The 18976-nt window shown below is 45.2% G+C and overlaps 1 protein-coding gene across 5 annotated transcripts in view; it reads right to left on the bottom strand.

The window, feature by feature from the left end:
• The window catches only part of Nod1 (nucleotide binding oligomerization domain containing 1), a 64826-nt gene extending 46868 nt beyond the window's left edge, over positions 1-17958 (bottom strand). For 4 of the 5 annotated variants that reach the window (XM_071613978.1, XM_071613976.1, XM_071613972.1 and 1 more), the window contains exon 1: positions 17584-17958. The gene's annotated coding sequence lies outside the window, so the exon portion shown is untranslated. Of the gene's footprint in view, positions 1-1867; positions 1923-17583 lie in introns of those variants that run through there. The other variant, XM_071613969.1, reaches the window with a different exon arrangement.
• Between the last annotated feature and the right edge of the window lie 1018 nt (positions 17959-18976).

Genomic DNA, 18976 nt, shown 5'->3' on the forward strand with positions numbered 1-18976 from the left:
AAATAAACTCACCAGAAATAAAACAATGTAAGTATATTCCAGCTGGTGGTACTGTCTGGAGAGTCTAGGAGTGTGAGGCCCTTTCCTCTTGGAAGCATTGGAGAGATGTTAAAGACCTGGTAGCGCAATGTTGAGACTTTTTCTTTAAGATGATGCCAACTGAGAAAGGAGTAGCTTCTCAGTTGACGATGCAGTTTTAATGCCTCGCTCTCTTCTTTAGGGGGCTGGGAATGGGGGTGACACACTTGCTTATCCCTCCCATACCCCTCTCTGCTTCAGGCATCCATGATCCCACAGGAACAGTGACTTCTCTCCCTAGACTTTTCCTGTAATGACCACCTCGGACATCGCCGTCTCTCACCATCAAAGGTGGAAACGTTCTCCCGATTTCTGGCCACCTAAACAAAACACTATGTTACAGGTCGGCCAGCTGGTGAGGAGACTGTTCATATGGAAGTTCCAGAGCCCTGGTTTGGGATTTAATCAGGGGGCTGTTAGCTCAATTCAGCAGGATGTCAGAAAGACAAAAAGAGGAACTCAGGACTGTCGGGTCAACAGGATCCAAAGGGAGACCAAATCCATACCATGCACACGGCAGGAAAATTCAGAGTCCATGGGCATCTGTAACTAGGAACACCAGGGAGTCAGGGATCTCCTGGCCCTGAGAGATCTTTTACTGTATTTGCTGGTAAAGGGTGAGTCCTTCTGAGAAAAGGCAAAGCAAGGCCAAGTCAGGCCAGGGCCAGGTTTCTGGGAGTAGAACTTGCTCTGCCAGTGGTACAGGAGAGTGAGGTTGGCAGCTGGAGGGAGACCCTGGTGAGGCAGCTCTAGGAAACAAACCAAGGGGTTCGGGACAGGAATCAAGGCAAAGAAAAGAAAGAAAGAAACAGTAAAAGGAAATCCACATCAATTGTGATTTTTTTTTCATACCAAGAATTGAACCCACGAGTGCTAAAGCACTGAGTCACATCCGCAGCCCTTTTCATTTTTATTTTGAGACTGGGTCTCACTAAGTTGCTTAGGACCTTGATAAATTGCTGAGGCTGGCCTTGAACTTGTGATCCTCCTGCCTCAGCCTCCCCAGGATTACAGGCATGTGTCACCCCATCCATCTAGTTGTGATTACTTTTGACTGATGGAATGACAGTGATTTATTTTGATTTTGGGAGGCATATTCCAAATTATCAAAAACAAAGAAAATACTTTGTAAGGGGAACTTGGAACCCTAGAATACAGAGAGGTCTCTGGGGACTGCAAGTGGGGTCAGGGGATTACCAGGGTTTTGCCGATGACGATTGTCAGAACTCAGCATCAGCACATGAGATGAGGTCATGGGGACCTATCAGAGAAATGATTATCCTAGAAGGGAGAGCAACTGGGACTCAGGGGCCAAAACTAGCTTCCTGTTTCTGTCCCCTAATCACAAGGAGAAACCACAGATACACATATTCAATGTCACTTTCTAAATGGGGATTTACCCCAGCTTTTTTTTTTTCCTCTTTACTATTCTAGGGCACCCTGAGAGGAGGTGTTTTCCAGAAATCTTTCTAGGTTTTAATAATTTTTTTCTGTTTTAATAACTTGTCCTCTTTTCTATAGTGACAACACCTGGTCACTGTAGAAAATTCGAGAATTTTGTAATGCATTCCGCTGTCATATATAAATTTAAAAAAAAGAAAATGCGAGAAATGAAAAGAAAGAACAGGAAAAAAAGGAGGAAAAGGCAGAAAAAAATTTGGAGGAAAAAAATTGTCACCTGTCACCCACATGCAATAATCACCTAACATTTTGAAGCCTTTTCTTTCAGTTTTCACCTATGTGGTTTGTGGGTACATTGGGTTCTGGTGTGTTTCTATCTCACCCTTACCTTTATCTCAGAGTTCTTTGTGAATGTCAGGGTCCTTTTGAAGCTGGTTTCTGACCAATCCACCAGGCTTCCAGAAAGCAGAACACTTCACCTTACCTGGCTTTCCTTTTATAAAGATAAGAAGAACTTACAAGCCACGCTGCTGTGCCCCTGTGCAAGTCCCCGAACCCAAAAGAGGCTCAAAAGCGATGGCTGCACCTTCCCTGGCCTGACCCTGCCTGCCCGAACTGTGTAGCAAACCTGGGTGCTCGGCAGCCTCCACCAGCTGCCATGTCAGCCAACAGAGTTCTACCCTCCACCTGACCTGAGGAACGGCTGTCAGGGTGGAAATGCCTCCATGATGTTGCAGCCTCATGCATTCCTTCCACACAGATCCACTACACACTTGCTCACACTCACAGTCAGCCCGGCTCTGTGAGGGGCCCCAGCAGGCAGATGATCATTGCAAACACAGAGTAAGCGCTTTGGTTGGGGACCTGCATTGACCTAATGCTTTACATACTCTGCAAAAGGCAGGCTTAAATACATGGTCTCTGGAGTCCTTCTCTGGTGTTCAAACTTGATCATTAGCAAGTTAGAAGGAAGCACCTGCTGCATAGATCCATGGCGGAAAGGACTGGTTGCTAGTAAGTTATTTTCAGGTTACAGGGAACAGGGCACACCAAAGTGATCTCGTTCATGGGCTTTATCAGATGGCTCATTGTAAGGACCGCCACTCACTAGCAAGTTAGCCAGCTTCTCTGGGCCTTGATTTCCTCAAAGTGAGAATCCCTGCCTCAAAGTGTTGCTGGAAGAATTGAGTTAATGTGCACAAAATGTCTAGACCAGGGCTGCAGACAATAGACCTCAGTCATTTTCAAATCATTTGATCTTTTCTGTCATCTCCATCCTTACCACAACCGCAGGTGGCAGAGGCCAGTGTTACCACTGCTTTACAAATGAGAAAACTGAGGTTAAGTGTCTTCATGTGGTTCACAGCTGGGCAGGGCAGACCACTCCAGAATGAAGAGTGAGTGCATAAATGGAACAAGAAATGCAGAGAGAGCCCATCTGGAGCTCTCTAGAGAGCTTCCTTGGGCTCCAGTCATGGTGACCACAGAGGTGACTGCTCCATGGGAGCCCTCTGTAGTGGAATGTGACAGGTAGATATGGTTAGAGCCCCTCTCCCTTAGGGAGTTTGAATTTGAGGCACACAGACACTGACCTGGAATAACTCAGACACATGAGTAACAGCCAAATGGTCTCCACAGCCACCAGACACGGGAGCCCTTATTTCATGTGGCCTTTTAATAAACCCCATGAACAAATCTTCCCAGCATGCCCCTGTTCCTGCAGCCTATTAACACTAGCAAATACAGTCCTGTTTAGCAGGTAGCTTTGTCCTGTGCAAGATCATCCAGCAGTGCCTGGATGCAGAAGTCACCCTGCCTCGAGTGTGGCTGTGACTCTTTACTCCCAGAACAAGCAGACACAATCTTCTCCCAAGACAGAATTTGGCCTCCATCCCAACTGATGAGGGCTGGGCAAGAGGAGAAATCTCAAGAAGTCATTTCCCATCATCTACACTGGCTCTATTATTTCACTCTTTGCCAAGACATCCAATTCTTGGAAATCATCATTCATTCTCTTTTAAACATATGTATTTCAAAATGAACAACACAGCTTTCTGCAAATTGGTGTTGCAATACCAGCAGATAAGATTCCAAACTTCTGAGTCCTGTTCAGGGAAACATAAAGAATGTAGCAGATGATAACTTTGAGTTAAAACTCAAAAGATTACACAAACGAAAAAACAAAAAAACAGTGAGATAGATGTAGTCAGGCCATTCTGCAAGTATTTCTGCTGTGGAAACTTTCTGCAAATATACTGGAAACAAACAGAATTGTAAATAAAAGCAAGGCCAGCTTTGGAATCTGGCCCAGGTCATCTCCCTGGCCACATCCCACTTCTCTCTTCTCAAGTTCTTTTCTTTCTTGAAATGCAAGTTCTCAAACAACCTTCTGCTCAGGAACCTGGGCAGCCCTAGGTAAAGGCTAGTGCTTTTACATACACAGAAACAGGCTTATAATTGGACTTTACTGACCATAGGCTATTTTTCACAGACTTCCTTGAAGATCAACATAGTGGTAGAAATATGCTGCTAGTTACATAGCCCAGGTGTTCCTCCTAGAGACCTGGATTACCACTCCCTACCTCCTTGCTTTGACCCATGACATGTGAGCAGAAGTGAAGGGAGGTGCTTTGGGTAGGCAGCTTGAGGTATCGGTGCACCATTCATCAACAGGCAACTCTTCTTTGGCACTATGGCCAACACCACGCAAGATGGTGGCTGCTCCATCAGCCCAAGGCCAAGTCCATAAATAACTCCAGTGAGTGGCACCCTTGCCAACTGGAGATGCATAGAGGGTGAGTGAGAAATAAGCGATGGTTGTTTGAGCTGCTGCGATTTTAAAATTATCTGTTACTGTGGTTCCTCCTTGCCCAATAATTTGACAGATACAATTTTATATAAGAAGAGCATTCTGGACGTGAAGAAACCAAGGCCCAAGATAGGGAGTGAGTTGTCTAAGGCCACTGGGATTGGAAGCAGAGGAGGAACAGTTAAGATGTCTAGCCCAGGAAGCTCACCATAGTCCTCTCTCTCCCTCAGGAGACTGCAGTTTCTACAGGACAGAAACCCACTCCATTAAAGGAGGCATTTTGGCAATCACCCTGTCCTAAGGAAATCACCTCGACTCAAAGATCCTTCCCAGCTAGAAAAAAAAAAAAAAGCTCAGTGCTCATTAAACTAAACAATGGTTCATTAAAACCAAACACACATGGGCACAAGGCTCTTCCTGTGCACTGGAAGTAAGTGAAAAGCTCCTCCTGGTTTGGGGAAATATCACAGTGAATCTGATGAGCTTGTTCTGAGTGTGAGCAGGAGTATTTTTGTCTTTGATTTAGGAGAAGGCTATCAACTCATGGACTGGTTTGAAATAAGGAATCTAAAGTGAAAAATCAATAGCTGCAAAAATAGCACAGAGCAAAAGTCAACAAAGATGACTTTCAAGTAGGTTTTTTGTTTTTGTTTTTTTTTAATCCAAGGGCCTCAAAAAACACCATAAATGCTTCCTGATTCCCAAGATGTTTTATCATTTCCCCTTCTTTTCCTGTAAATCACACTGCAAAACATTCTCAGCTCAGCTGCCTTCGTGTACCATTCTCACCCCAAGTGGTGTTTCAATTTCAATTTCTTAGCAGATGTGTGATGCCAAATGGACTTTAATCTTCCCCACCCCATACTTGCTCCCCATTCAAATGGTTACCCAGGGAACCACTATAAACACTGTCTCCCTTTCTGTTAAGAACACACCACCACTGGAGTCTAGCCATCAGAAACATCCACAGCAAACCCAGAACTTGCCATACTTGCCAAATAGGCTTCCAGATATTCTGTCCACCACAGTCATGGAGGATTGAAAGAGATAATTGGTAGCATTTATTTATTCATTAAAATAAGTTATAACCATCATTTCCAGCCTACCCACCTTGGGGTTCATAGTATCAGGATGACAGTATGTCATTAGGACATTCTGGCCCCAGCAACTTAACAATAACCCCAAGCACAATTTGAATATATACCCATAAATGCTAAGGGTTGTAGCTGGATTCTCCTTGAGGAAATTGCTTCTCTCATTAACAACATTCATGATGGTGAATTTAATACAAAACTATCTCCTGAGAGGAGTTTTGCAAATGATGAAGATAATCACGCTGAATCAGTTGACATGAACCCAGATATTCAGGAACAAGGTGATCATGTGAATGACATGCCTCCACCATCCTTCAAGATGCCCAAGAATGAAGCAAGAGGACTAACCCATCCCAAGAGCACTCCAACAGGAAGCTCATGCCCAGCCTGTTTTTATACACTATGCTAGAGCTATAGAGGGAACACATAGGCTCCGTCAACTCAAACTGGGTCCTGCTTTCTCTGCAGCTTAATCCTCAAAAATCCACATTGGGGGGGGGGTGGGTGGGCATTTCTTCTGTTTTCTTTTCAATTCATTAAGGAACTTAACCTGGAAAACGAGCTCAGCCTGGTATGCCTTTGCCACAGCAGGAAACTACAGGTGCATGAAGCTATAGTGACTATTGGACACTTTGAAGCTCCATTAACACTCGTTTACTTTAAGGATCAGGAAGCACTTAGTCCCTCAGAACTTCAAAGCAGATAGAAGCCAGTCAATCCCTCTCAATATGCCTTCTCTCAGTTTCTCTCCCTTCTTCTATCCCCTTCCCCTCTCCATCTCTCCTTCCCTCCATCTTCCTCTCATGAGAAAGCACCGTATAATCTGAACCCCAGACACACAGACACTGTCATTCTGCCCACAAAGGAAGGAATGCAGACACAGTCAACGTAAGCACTCAGGGTGGGACCATGATGAAATGCAGAACTCCCTTCGCAGCTGCCTGGACCTTCGGAGAAGCCAAGCAGCTGCCTCGCATTCTCCAGTCAAGTAGCTCTTTTCTCTGGTCAAGAAACCCTGTTCACAGTGCATGGAGGGCCAGCCCCTCCATTCTTCTGGGCTCCCAGAGTGGACTGGAATGCTGACCCACTCACCCATTTTAGAGATGCAGAAACTGAGGCCCTCAGCAGCACAGAAAGTTGTCTGGATCAACCAAAACTAGAATCCAGGTCTCCTGGCACCAAGGCAATTGCTTGTTTTGCTTACTTCTGTTTAGGGTAGCCCCCTTAGCAGGTAAGAGTTTGCCATTTCCCAGTGGGGACTGATACCTGTCAGAGTGGGAAAAGGGCAGTGGTCCCACTTCACCCTGTCCCTCCTCTACAGAAAGGGTGTACTTTATCCCACCTCTCTCAGAGGAGGTGGTACTTTCTTTCCTACACTGATCATTCTTTCTGATCAATTGATTGTGGCAGGGAAGGGCAAAGACCCTAATCACTAGTTGTGTGACTTGGGCAAATAACACTACCCTTTTGTGCTTGTAATTTCTTATCTGCAAAACACAGATAATAAGAGCACCTACCTCATAGGATCACCATGAGGATGCAATGAATTGATGCATCTTCTGGGTTTAGATCAGCCCTGGGCACACAGTGACCTGGGAATTCTGCCCGGGGAATCTTTGAGGCTCAGCATTTGACTATAAGGGATGGCGTCCATGTGCTTAGTTATTGTATCTCTAGCACAAATAGGGTGCTAGAGAAAAACCATCGAATGAATGGATCTGGCCCGACTGCCTACAGCCAGTGCTTCATCACGCTCACTGAAGAATATGTGCATTTCCATGGTTCACAATCCCCCTTAGCGAATTCCAACTGCTAAGTTTATTTGTATAAGTTCCCATTTGTAGGACCACCAGCATTTCCTGTTGCTCTAAGCCTTTCATATTAGCTACTGCCTTAAAAAGGTGAATCAGAGCCTAGCTCTCAGTTTCCAAAGAATTATCAGTTCAGTTGCTGGCTGCTTAAATACCCACTGCTTAGTAATTAGCCTCTCCCTGCAGTGCCTTACGGGGTTGGTTGGCAACTGTGGATTGACCCTTTCCTGGTTTGGTCCAGGCTTTGAAAAACAAGAGTTTCAAAAACATCATGCATGGGGTTCATCTCTGAGGGTCCAGTGAATAAAAACATCTTGGTAAGGACAACTGATAGCAAATAAGAGTCTTGAATAAGAAGCCCAGGTCCTGGAACTCAGAAAGGCTTAAGTGCTTATGCAGAAGAAAGCACTACACAAAGGGCAGATCTGGAAGCCCGAGGACATCTGGAGGTGGCGTTTAGGACTGACACAGAAAGTGTCTGGGCTTCTCCAGTGAAAAGCAGTTCACAGGAACAAAATGTATTAGTCACCACAGAAGCTTGAGTTGGAACTTGGCTGTGAGCAAATAAACATTGCTGACTGCTAGCCAAAGTGCTTAGCTGAAGACTTGTATTACCCCATTTGAACATGTTACTTCAGCCAGCCAGCGTCTGGGACACAGATCTATCAGACCTCAGCCAGACTACCTGGCGTTCATGTGCATTGGCCCTGAGTAGCAATCAGACATTGAGATTTTGACAGAACCACAAACCATGGACCGTTCTCTATGGAGCCCACTCAGCCTGGGCCAGGGCTGCTTACTGAGAGAGCTCCAAGCTTATGGAGAAGACCCAGTGACCAGCCAAGACCCACTGAGGGAGGAGGAGTGGTCCATGCAGATGTCAGAAGCAAGCCAGCATGCTCTGGTAGGGGCTTGGCCCTGTATAGAGGAACCTTTTCCAGTCACCCGAGCTTCAAATAAAGAATGTCCTTCTTCCAAACCCCACACCTCCAAGTATATGCAAATTCAACTGCTGGTAGTTGAATTTGAATTTTTCAACCTGTAGTGTAATTTGAAGTTTCAAAAGTGATAGAGTGGGGCCCGTGGCACACGCCTGTAATCCCAGAGGCTCTGAATGTTGAGGCAGGAGGATCACACGTTCAAAGCCAACCTCAGCAATTTAGCGAGGCCCTAAGCAATTTAGTGAGATGCTGTCTGTAAATAAAATATTTTAAAAAGGGCTGGGGATATAGCTCGGTGGTTAAGCACCCCTGGATTCAATCCCTGGTGCCAAAAAATAAAAAAATAAAAAGGTGATAGGGTGGGGAAAGCATCCCTTTCAGGAATTCTGGGAGGCAGAATAGATGTCTGAAAACCTTCTGTGGATGCCCCTTCCCCAGGGGGTTCCTGGCATTTTGTGTTCACAAAGACTGACACCTGACCCCACTCCCCCAACTCCCCCCCCTTCACCCTTTGGAGTCTTTTGTTTCTGCTTCCAGAGGCCTAGAAGGATTAGAAGCCACCAGACCATCCCCTGAGGCTCCTGATGAAGAATGCGGGGTACTTAGGAGGAACCCACCCATTCAAACTCATCTGACCCAGAAAACTCTAGAGCTGGTGCTGTGGGCTGGGCACATCTGGCTCCAAATCCTGGTTCTGCCCTCTTTCACTTTATTCTGAGCCTTGGTTCCTTTGTCTAGAAATTGAAAAGTGCCATGTCTATTTCCAGAATTGTTTCACACTTGAACACAAGGTCTACAAAGCTTCAGAGGTAGGGGTAGCTATGGTTTGAACACGTGTCCTCCAGAAAGTCTGTGTTGGAAACATAACCCTCAACATCATGTGCTTTCTTTTCTGCTTTTTTCCTTTTCTTTCATGCTGGGGACATGCCAGGCCTCACACATGCCAGGCAGGTGCTCTACCCCTCGGCTACACCCAGCACAGCCATATGGGAACTTCTGGAAATGACAGGGTCTGGGGACTCTGTCCTCATGATGGGATAATCCATTCATGGATTAAAGCAATAATAGATTCACGGAGGTTAAAGTTTGCATCCTAAATGTCCCCCAAAGGCCTGTATACTAAAAAGTCTTGGCTGCTAGCTAGCCTGTGGCACCGGGAGGTAGTGACCTCACTTTTCAGAGGTGAGGCCTCATTAGAGGAAGTTAGGTCACTGGGGGTGTGTCCTTGAAGGGATACTGGCACCCTAAACCCTTCCTTTCTCTCTTTGCTTCTCAGTTGCCATGAGGTGAGCAGTTTCCTCCATGATGCCCCCTGCCGTGATGTTCTGTCTCTCCATAGGCCCAAAGGAAACAGGGCTGAGTGACTGTGGACTAAAACCTCTGAAACTATGAGTCAAAATAAACATTTCCTCCTTTTAAGTTGATCTCTCAGGTATTTTGTCAGTGTTGGAAATCTAACACAGCAGGTTATCACGGGAGTGTGTTAGTTATCACTAGCATTGGTCTGTTATACAAGCCAATATAGTGGGCTCTTGTGAGCTCCCTCTCTTCCCCACTGCAGAGTGCCCACCAGCAAGCAGACTTGCACCAGGTGAGGTTCCTTGACCTCAGACTCCCAGCCCCTGAAGAGATAAATTTCTTCAGGTATAGCGACAGAAAACAGACTAATTAATTCTCTATAAATTACCTTTTCTGGACAGATTAATGATAGGGAAAAGAAGGGGGGGGGAATTCTTCAACAGCTTCTCACTCACTGAACATTAGGGAAAAAATCTCGACTCCTTACCCAGCCTCTTTCCCAGACACTCTGCTTGGCCTGAGCTTGGTTCATTCTCTAGCTATTCTCTGTGCTTCCAGGCTCAGGCCTCACCAGGCCTCTCTGTTCCCCCCCACACCCAATCCTGGGAGACCTCTGGTCTTCAAGCATACTCTTCTTTGCATCTGCATCTTTGGTGCAGGCCCAAGTCCAAGTTGAAGAGGCTAGTTTTTGGAGAAGCAACTCCAGACTGTCCTGATCCTGGCACAGCTCTGATCTTTTGTATCACAGCATGCTGTAGTTTCCACTTAAAGCCTTGCTGAAACAGAGTCCCTTTAACATTAAAAACAACTTTAAAATTAAAAGCAACTTTCTGAGTGTGGTGGAACATACCTATATTTCCAGGGACTCGGGAGGCTGAGGTAGGAGGATGGTGTTTGAGGCCAGCCTCAGCCACTTAGTGAGACCCTCATCAACTAAGTGAAACCCTGTCTCAAAATGAAAAATTTAAAAAAGGGCGGTGGATGTAACTCAGTGATAAAGGGTGTCTGGGTTCAATCCCCAGTACCAAAGTAAATAAATAAAAGCTATTTCTTCATAACAGCTTCTCCCCATCTGGAGTTTCCTCTTGCTGAGAATGGAAACTAGAAGCTATCAAGCTACCCCCTAGTGGGGGTGTTAGGGGAGAAATGAATTGCAACATGTTCCTGACTAGCACAGCCTCATGGAATGTACATGTTTATTTCCTGCCTTTTGTCCTACTGTTCACACACCCCTGAGTCTCTAGAAAAGGGGAATTGGAGACCAAAATGTTCTCCTCAAGGCCAATTTTGCATAAATCTGTTTTCCTTCACCAACCTTTGCCTCCCAAAATATAGTGGAACCTTCTATTCCCAGTAACATTACCACAACTGATGACTAAATATTTTCTTGTTTGCCCCCCACCACCACCTATGGATGGAAATTCTGTGTTCACCACAGTTCCTATGCTGAGGTCCTAATCCCCAAGGCCTTGGAGGTGGGGCTTCACAAAGATGCAGATGCATCTTTGATGAAGTCCTGAGGGTAAAGCCCTCTTGACTAATGTCTTTATAAGAAGGGACATGAGGAAGATCTCTTGCTTTCTGTTTCTCTTTCTCTGCCACATGAAGACCCAGCAATAAGGAGGCCATCTGCAAGCCAGGGTGGGTTTACCTGTATACCTGAATGTGCTGCACCCAACATTCATGCCCTCAGCCTCCAGGACTGTAGGAAATTAAGGTCTGTTGTTGAAGCCACCGATCCATGGATTTGTGATAAAGACAGCCTCCAGTCACCTGCCAACTCCATTTGGCCTGAGACTGGGTCTGTGTCATTCACTGCTGCATCCCAAGTATTTAGTCGACTTCTGGTCCTGGCAGGACCGCCTGATAATATTGATTGAATGGATGTATTGAAGAGCTGAAGCCCCAAAGAGCCAGCAGGAACCAGGAATTACAAATAGTTTTCTAATACTCTTCAACACCAGGCTGGGGAGCCAGCAAAATGCTTCATCCTGCAGGGAAAGCCTGAAATTGTCACCTCCTTCACAGAAATGCTAAAGTATCCATCACTTGCTCAGTTGAGAATTTGCTTTTCTGAGCTCCCAAGCTCCATGGACATAGGCCCCTGGGAAGTTGGTGAGATTTCAAGAAGAAGAGATAGCCACTGGAGTAAGGGAAGGTAAGAGATTTCAGTAAAAGGGGTATAATTAGAAGAGCCACCCGTAATTTGTGATGGAATTCTATTTTAGAATTGGAGACCAAAATGTTCTCCTATATCTTCCTCAAGGCCAATTTTGCAAAAATCAATTTTGCACCTGAATCCCATCCTTGGATGTCTGGGACTGTTTTCTGTGCTCCTAAATATCCCCAGACCTGTCTGGGTAAAGGTATGCATTGCTGTACCTTTACACAGGCTAACAATCTCAGTGCACACAGATGGCACTTATTGTAAAACAAACACAATAATTCATCCTAATAGCATCAGTCAATATCAATATCAGGGGCTTCTGTTTTTCATTTTTTTTTTAGCTGATATTAGGTAGCACACTCTAAGAAATGGTTGAGGTTTACAAGTTACCCGAGTGGGCAAAAGGAGGAGACCCCGACGGTACTACATAAGCAGCCATTTCTTTGGAAGCTGGGGCCCTCTGTCCAGAAACAGGGCTCTAAGCAGAACAGGTGCTCTCCCACCAGTTAATTGTTTAGGAAGTGGTGGCCAGGGCAGGTGGGTGGGACCAGCAGAGGCTAAGCCCTGCTCACTGTGCAGTTGGGGCAGAGGTTAAGAACAAGGGCCCTCTGGGACTGTGGTTGTGGCTCAGTTAGAGTACTCGCCTATCATGTGTGAAGCACTGGATTTGATCCTCAGCACCACAAACAAATAAATAAATAAAATGAAGGTATTGGGTCCATCTCCAACTAAAAATAAATTAAAAAAAAAAAATAACAGGGGCCCTACCTACTTCAAGTCCTGGGAACAGCATTTATTCTCTGTCAACTTTGAGCTACTTAACCTAATAAAGCCTCAGTGGTTTCATCTGTAAAATGGAGGGAATGATAAATACTGGGTAGAATTGTTGGAAAGATTTAATGAGCTAAAAACCAAAATTAAAAGCTCTAAAGCCTTACTGGTATGCAGGAAGTCAATGTTAAGTGTCTGCTATTATTATTCGGGGTCTATTAAATCAGATGCATCATCATTTCATTTAATCAAATTAAGTCTCAGACCAGTCTTTCCAGACAGATGAGTTATCCCCATTTTGTACCAAAAGCTGAAGGTAGTGAGGATCAAGTACTTTATTCAAAGTCACACCAGTAGCTGATGGCAAAAGCAGCACAGGAACCAAAACAGCTGTCATAGTTATCATCACCGTCACAATCACCAGTTCCCAAGAGCTAACTCCTGTTTTTGGAGCTTCACAGAGATTAGTCATCAATACTCAAGCACCTGGTAAGAAAGGAGTCACTATAAAGGTGGACAGAGAGTTGGGGAGGTTAAAGATCTTAGCCAAAGTCACGCAGTTAGTTAAGAAACAAGGTAAGGGAGGGATCCTTGTTCTGGCTCTAAAACCCACTTACATCCTGTCTGCCTGGCATTTGTTATAGATCTCATATCTCCACTTGAAATCACCAACATGGCTGGTTTCATGTTCAGTAAACACTGGTCTTGTTAAGTGGGGTCAGGAATGGCCTTCTCAGTGAAGGGGCCTGTGGTCCTATATTGTAAAGACTTAGGATACCCCCCACACACCCAAAAAAGAAGCCTAGCTTTCTACACAGTTCCTTGCAGAAGGTTTGGTCCAAGATCATAGAAAGAAATTTGGGAATGTATTCAAATGAAGCATGGTCATTCCTGTTATTAGACCTTTAATCTTTTGGGAATAAGAGCAATGTGTGATATTCTCCCAAGTACATCATCATCTCTCTCACCAAGTAAGGAGTCTCCTCAGCCAGATATGACTGCCCTCTCCAGTCGCATGTGGCTCTGGAAATACCCAGTCACTACATCCTCCCAGTTCCTCTGGCCCTAACTTATATCGTGGTGATGAGACAACAAAAAAGGGACATCAATATTCTCAAACATACAAGGGGTGTTTGTTTAATAAAATAATTTTAATAAAACTCACAGGGATAAATTTTCATGTTTTGTTAAAATATTAATCTACCAGAACCTGGTGCTAATCTGGTACTCAATTAATTGGTAATGACCTGGCTCCTTATCTTGACCTATTTAATATCCCTTTAAACTATATATTTTTTTTCTAATTTAAAGTAAAATTACTTCTCAGCTAAACAAATTCCAAAGTGGTGGCTTACTAGAGAGTAGCCTATTGATTGTAATGACATAAAATCACCTTGCTGGCTGCATAGAAGCCATCTCTTTTCAGGGAATTCTGCTCCATCAAAGGACCAAGAAAAGATGCCCTAAGAGTAACAGCATCCCCAGCTGGCTCCAGAAGTTGCGGAGAAGGCAAAGGGAAAGGTGGTGGAGAACTTGCGTTGGCCACCTCTGTGTAGCCATCTGCCTAGCTTGGTGTGTGACAGTTCCAGAAAAAACTCAAGTTGAAATAAGAATCTGTTGCAGGGCCTGACCTTGGACCCTCATGGAGGAATGCTTATCTTGCTCATTGTGCAGCAGGGAAGTCCTAACACAGAACAATAGAACCGCTATGTTTTGGGACAGAACACTGGCAGGCGCCATTTCCTTGCTCCTTTGACAAGAAGTTATTCTCCTGTTGGTGCAAAGTCAGTCTAGTGGCAGTTCCTGAACTCTTGGTGTCTGGACTTTTGTAAGATGATACGTTGTGTATCACCTCTGGCCTATCATGAATGTTATATGTAAATTGGCCCATACCCACTATAAAAGCTATTTTTTAAATATTTTGTTTATTTAGTTGTAGTTGGACCCAGTACCTTTATTTTATTTTTATGTAGTGCTGAGGATCGAACCCAGGGCCTTGCATGTGCTAGGCAAGCACTCTACCTCTGAGCTACAACCCCAGCCCATTATAAAAGATATTTTTGCTGGGCAATAAAGCAGACTCTGTTCTCCAAACCATCTCAGGAGGGGTTTCTCAGTGCTCTTAAGCTCCCCACAGTCGATGCTGGAAGGGCAGGCCTCTCAACAAGAATCCAAGCCAGGATATCTTGCTTCAATAAACTTTCTAGCACTGGGTAAAATCCATCAATTCACTGAAATGGTAGCAGCTACACAGTACTTTCCACAAGAGTCAAATTTGGAAAGAACACTTATCCTCAACAAATACTCCTTCCACCCCTGTACTGCGGATAGAACCCAGGGACTCTACCACTGAGCTACAGCCCCAGCCATTTTCATTTTTTTAAATTTATTTATTCTAATTAGGTATATATGACAACAGAATGCATTTTGATTCATTGTACACAACTGCAGCACAATTTTCATTTCTCTGGTTGTACACAATGTAGCGTCCCACATTGTTATGCACATAAAGAGAGTAATGATGTCCATCTCATTCCACCATTTTTCCTGCCCCCATGCCTATTGTTTATTTTGGGACTGGGTCTAGCTAAGTTTCCCAGGCTGGCGTCAAACTTGTGATCCTCCCAAGTCACTAGGATTACAGGCCTGTGCTCCCATGCCAGAACTCAGTGAGCATTTGATGCAATGAAGAAGAGTGTTCCCAGAAACAAGTTCAGACCTATAGATGGCTGAAAGAAGGTCCTTTGTGTGACATGCAATTGACTTCCCCAAGATGTCAAAAAAACAAAAAATACCAGGGCCTGGAAACTTGCAAAATACCTATAGCTTCTGCATGACAAAAATTCAGCACAAGTAGAAATGTTAGTTAATTTCATCTTGCCTAACTCTCCACTCCTCCTAAAAAAAGAATTGTAGAAGAAACTGGTAACTTGAACTTCAAATCCTAGGTTTGTACCTTAGATTTTTAACAAATAGTGAACCTTTTTTTTTTTTTTTGATAAAAGGTCCTGTTATCTTGTTTAAGCTAATATCAGTGATCACACAGACACTATAAACCTTACTCTTCATACCTCTATGACTTCACTGTTTATATTTGTAATGTCTAAACAGTATTGCTGCTGTTGCTATCAAAGTGACTGTCACATCACAATGAGGGGTGAAAGTTTTGGCTGGAGTGCAGGCATCAGCAGCTATAGGATTTGGGCTTCATGATCTAGATTTCTGACTGTCTTTGGTCATCAAAGAAAGAGTCACTACCCCTAGGCCAAGAGTCAGGAGCAAAACAGGAACAGCAGGTGCATGATCTGAGATGGCAGCCCGAAGGAGATACACATGTATGCCACAGGAGTCTCTGCTGACAGCCCCCATTGGAGGCCATTTGGGGATGTAGGAGGCAGTGGGGTGCGGGAAGACTGAAGATTCAGGACAGCTTTCTTTTGTGAAGAAATTTATTTCTATCACATGGAATAAACCTGTATTGTAGAGCCATTAATTAGCCCTCTTGGTGATTGTGGTAGAGTGCTAGTAGTCTGATGACCCAGACCTCAAAGACCTGAGGAGGAAGATACCCTGGATCCCTCCCCTAAGCAGGGCAGCAGGGTGGGAGAAGAGCAGGACCAGCTTTTGTTGGTGGTTGCAGGGTACTGGGAATTGAACTCAGGGGCATTTAACCACTGAGCCACATCCTTTTTTTTTTTTTTGTATTTTATTTAGAAACAGGATCTCACTGAGTTGCTTAGGGCCTTGCTAAGTTGCTGAGGCTGGCTTTGAACTCACAATCCTCCTGCCTTAGTCTCCCAAGCCTCTGGGACGACAGGGGTATGCCACCAGGCCCAGCAGGAATAAAACTTTGAAGGAGACACCTTCTGGACCAACACTATCATAAAATAAAATAAACAATTGTTGGACACAAGTTACCACTACTGTGACTAGTAACTACCAATGACAGAGTACCTGCCATGTGTCCTGCCTGATGTTTGATATACATCATGTCACTAAAAGATGTTAGCCTCTGGAGAGAGCTCCTACTTTACTCTTATTCCATAGGTAATCGAACATGGGCTCAGAGAGGTCTAGTAACTTGCCAAAGGTCTGAGATCACAGAAGTGTCAGAATCTGAATTTGAACTTAGGGTTAGTGGGCTCCAAAGCTTGAACATTCCTCCATTCCCTCTTTTCTTGCAACCTTTGAAAGACCCCTCTTCTACCTTTTTACTGTGGTTTTAAATCTACCTTTCTCACCTGCCCAGCACATCTGGGGAGCTGCCTGACCCTTGTCCAATGGCTCTGCTTCCAAGTTACAGCTATCTGCCCCTGGGGTCTACCCCCAGGTGAGGACAGAGAATCCACTTCTAACTTCTGAGGCAGAGACAGGCAAATCTTAACTGAGAGCTTTCAAGGGAAGACCAACCCCACCCTCAGGCAAGTACACCTCTGGTTTCACCCTTAGGGCCTAAGGTGTTAAAGTTGTCAAGGGTGCACTTGACTTCCCAAGACTAAATTTCAAAAAACCAGCAATCCAGGCATTTCACAGACTGCAGAACCAAAAGAGCATCATTAATCATTCTTATCATTCTGTGTTCCGTGTACCAAAAGATTGCACACTTGAAGCAATTTTTCATATGATATTCAGCGACCCTGCCAAGCATTGTCTCATTTCCTAATTTTGTTGCCAGCTGAACACTTAGGGAAGTCCTACCTCAGATTCAGGGCCAAACAGGGCACTGGAAGGAGCCAGCGTATCTGATGGCTGGACTCCAGGAAGGCTCCCATCAGCCCTCCCAACTTCTCTTGGAAGCCACCCTTGGGTCCTCTGGTCCTAACTCCGGTGCACACTGGAGTCACCCAGGGAGCTTTTCAACAATACAGAAGCCTGGGTCCCACCCTAGAGATTCTGACTGCATTGATCTAGGGTGTGGCCTGGGTATCTGGATGTTTAAAATGCCCCTCAGGTGACTCTAAATTGCCCGCAGTACAGAGAAGGCCAGCTAGACCACAGCTGGATAAACATTTCCCCTGAGCTTCAGTGCCGTTTCTGAACTTTGGCGGCATTTCTCCAACTCCTGGGTTTCTCTACCTCGTCCACCCGAGCTCTTCCAGAGCACTGTTGTGTTCCACCCGCAAGCAGATCTCGCCTCCCTGCGCCTCCTCGCCTGCGGCGCCCCAGACCCCAACACACGTCACGTCTCTTCGCGCGATCGCCTAAGACTTACCTGGCCAAGTTTGCAGAACAGACAGCGGCTGCAGGCGAGACCGAGCGCCAGGTGCGCCGGGAGCGCAGTCGCCGCGGTAGCGCTGAGGCCCCGGGAGCGCCGCGCCGGCAGCAGCGCTAGGGCAGAGCAGGCACCGCCGCCTCGCGGTCCCGGAACGGGAACTGGTCGGGACGGCTGCTGCGGCCGCGCCCCTCTGGCGGCGCCGGGAGTCTGGCGGGCTCCTGCGGGAGGCCGAGGCCGGTTGGGGGCGGGCCAGGGTGGACTGGCGCCGAAACCTCGAGGGGCGCTCTGTGCCGAAAGACACGCGGCCCGCGCCACCGCACAAGTGCGAGTGGACAGGCCTCAGAGTTCGCCGAGGGGTGACAAGCTGGGAACTCGTCCTGACAGCTTGGCCACGGCCTCTGGGAGCCAAGGCCCGCCCCCTAAAGAGCAACCAGAGTCAATGCCTGGACGTAACGGGGAACTCTGGTTAAAATGGCACGTGAGCTCCACCTGGGTGAAAACTAGTTCAAAGTAATCAAATTTGCAACTGAGCATAGACTTTGATTTAGACTTTTTTAAAAAAAATCTTAGCTTTTCTTCTCGTGTGTCCTTAAGCTTGTTATTAACAATGCATATTTAATATTCTTTTCATTTCCTATCTGAGTTGTAAAGGAATTTTTAACATGCTAATAACTTTGCCTGATATTTTTAAACACATTATCGATGCCATAAAATGTTGTCACTTATTCACACTAAAGAAGTGCATTCGATCAGGTGACCACATATACTTAGGCATATTAGAATTCCAAACAAAGGCTGGCTTCTGAGAAAAGGAGAGCAGGATCGTAACTCAAAAGTGAAACTTCGCAAACACAAGGGGTTAAAACTTGCAAGTACAAAAATGAAGTCTAGATTTTAATTCCTCCATCTTATCCTTATATGAGCCTCTCTCGTAGGAAAAAAACAAAAACCAAAAAACTTCCTCTAGGATTCTGAACTGTATCTTTTATGTATTTTAACCTGTCATTTAATATTTTCTAATCTGGTTTCTCCTGCTGCATTCTGAATAATTTCAAGTCTTTCAAATGTTATTTTGTAGATGTTTGAATTTTTATCATATGTTTGTTTTGTAATACTAAGGATTAAACCCGAGGCTTAGCTTTACTCCCCACCCCCAGCCCTTTTTATTTTATTTTAAGATAAGGTCTAGATTTGCAATCCTCCTGCCTCAGCCTTCAGAGCAGCCGGATTATAGGCACACACTGGCTTGGATTGGTTTTTAAACTATGTGTGGTAGATTGAATAGTGACCCCCAACCCCCTATCATGATATCAATCCTAAACCTGGAACATGTGAATATGGCAAAGGGGAACTGAAGTTGCAGTTAATTAAAGTTGCAGGAATTAAAGTT

Source organism: Marmota flaviventris, chromosome 1 (genome assembly GCF_047511675.1).
Source record: "Marmota flaviventris isolate mMarFla1 chromosome 1, mMarFla1.hap1, whole genome shotgun sequence".
Taxonomy (NCBI): Eukaryota; Metazoa; Chordata; class Mammalia; order Rodentia; family Sciuridae; genus Marmota; species Marmota flaviventris.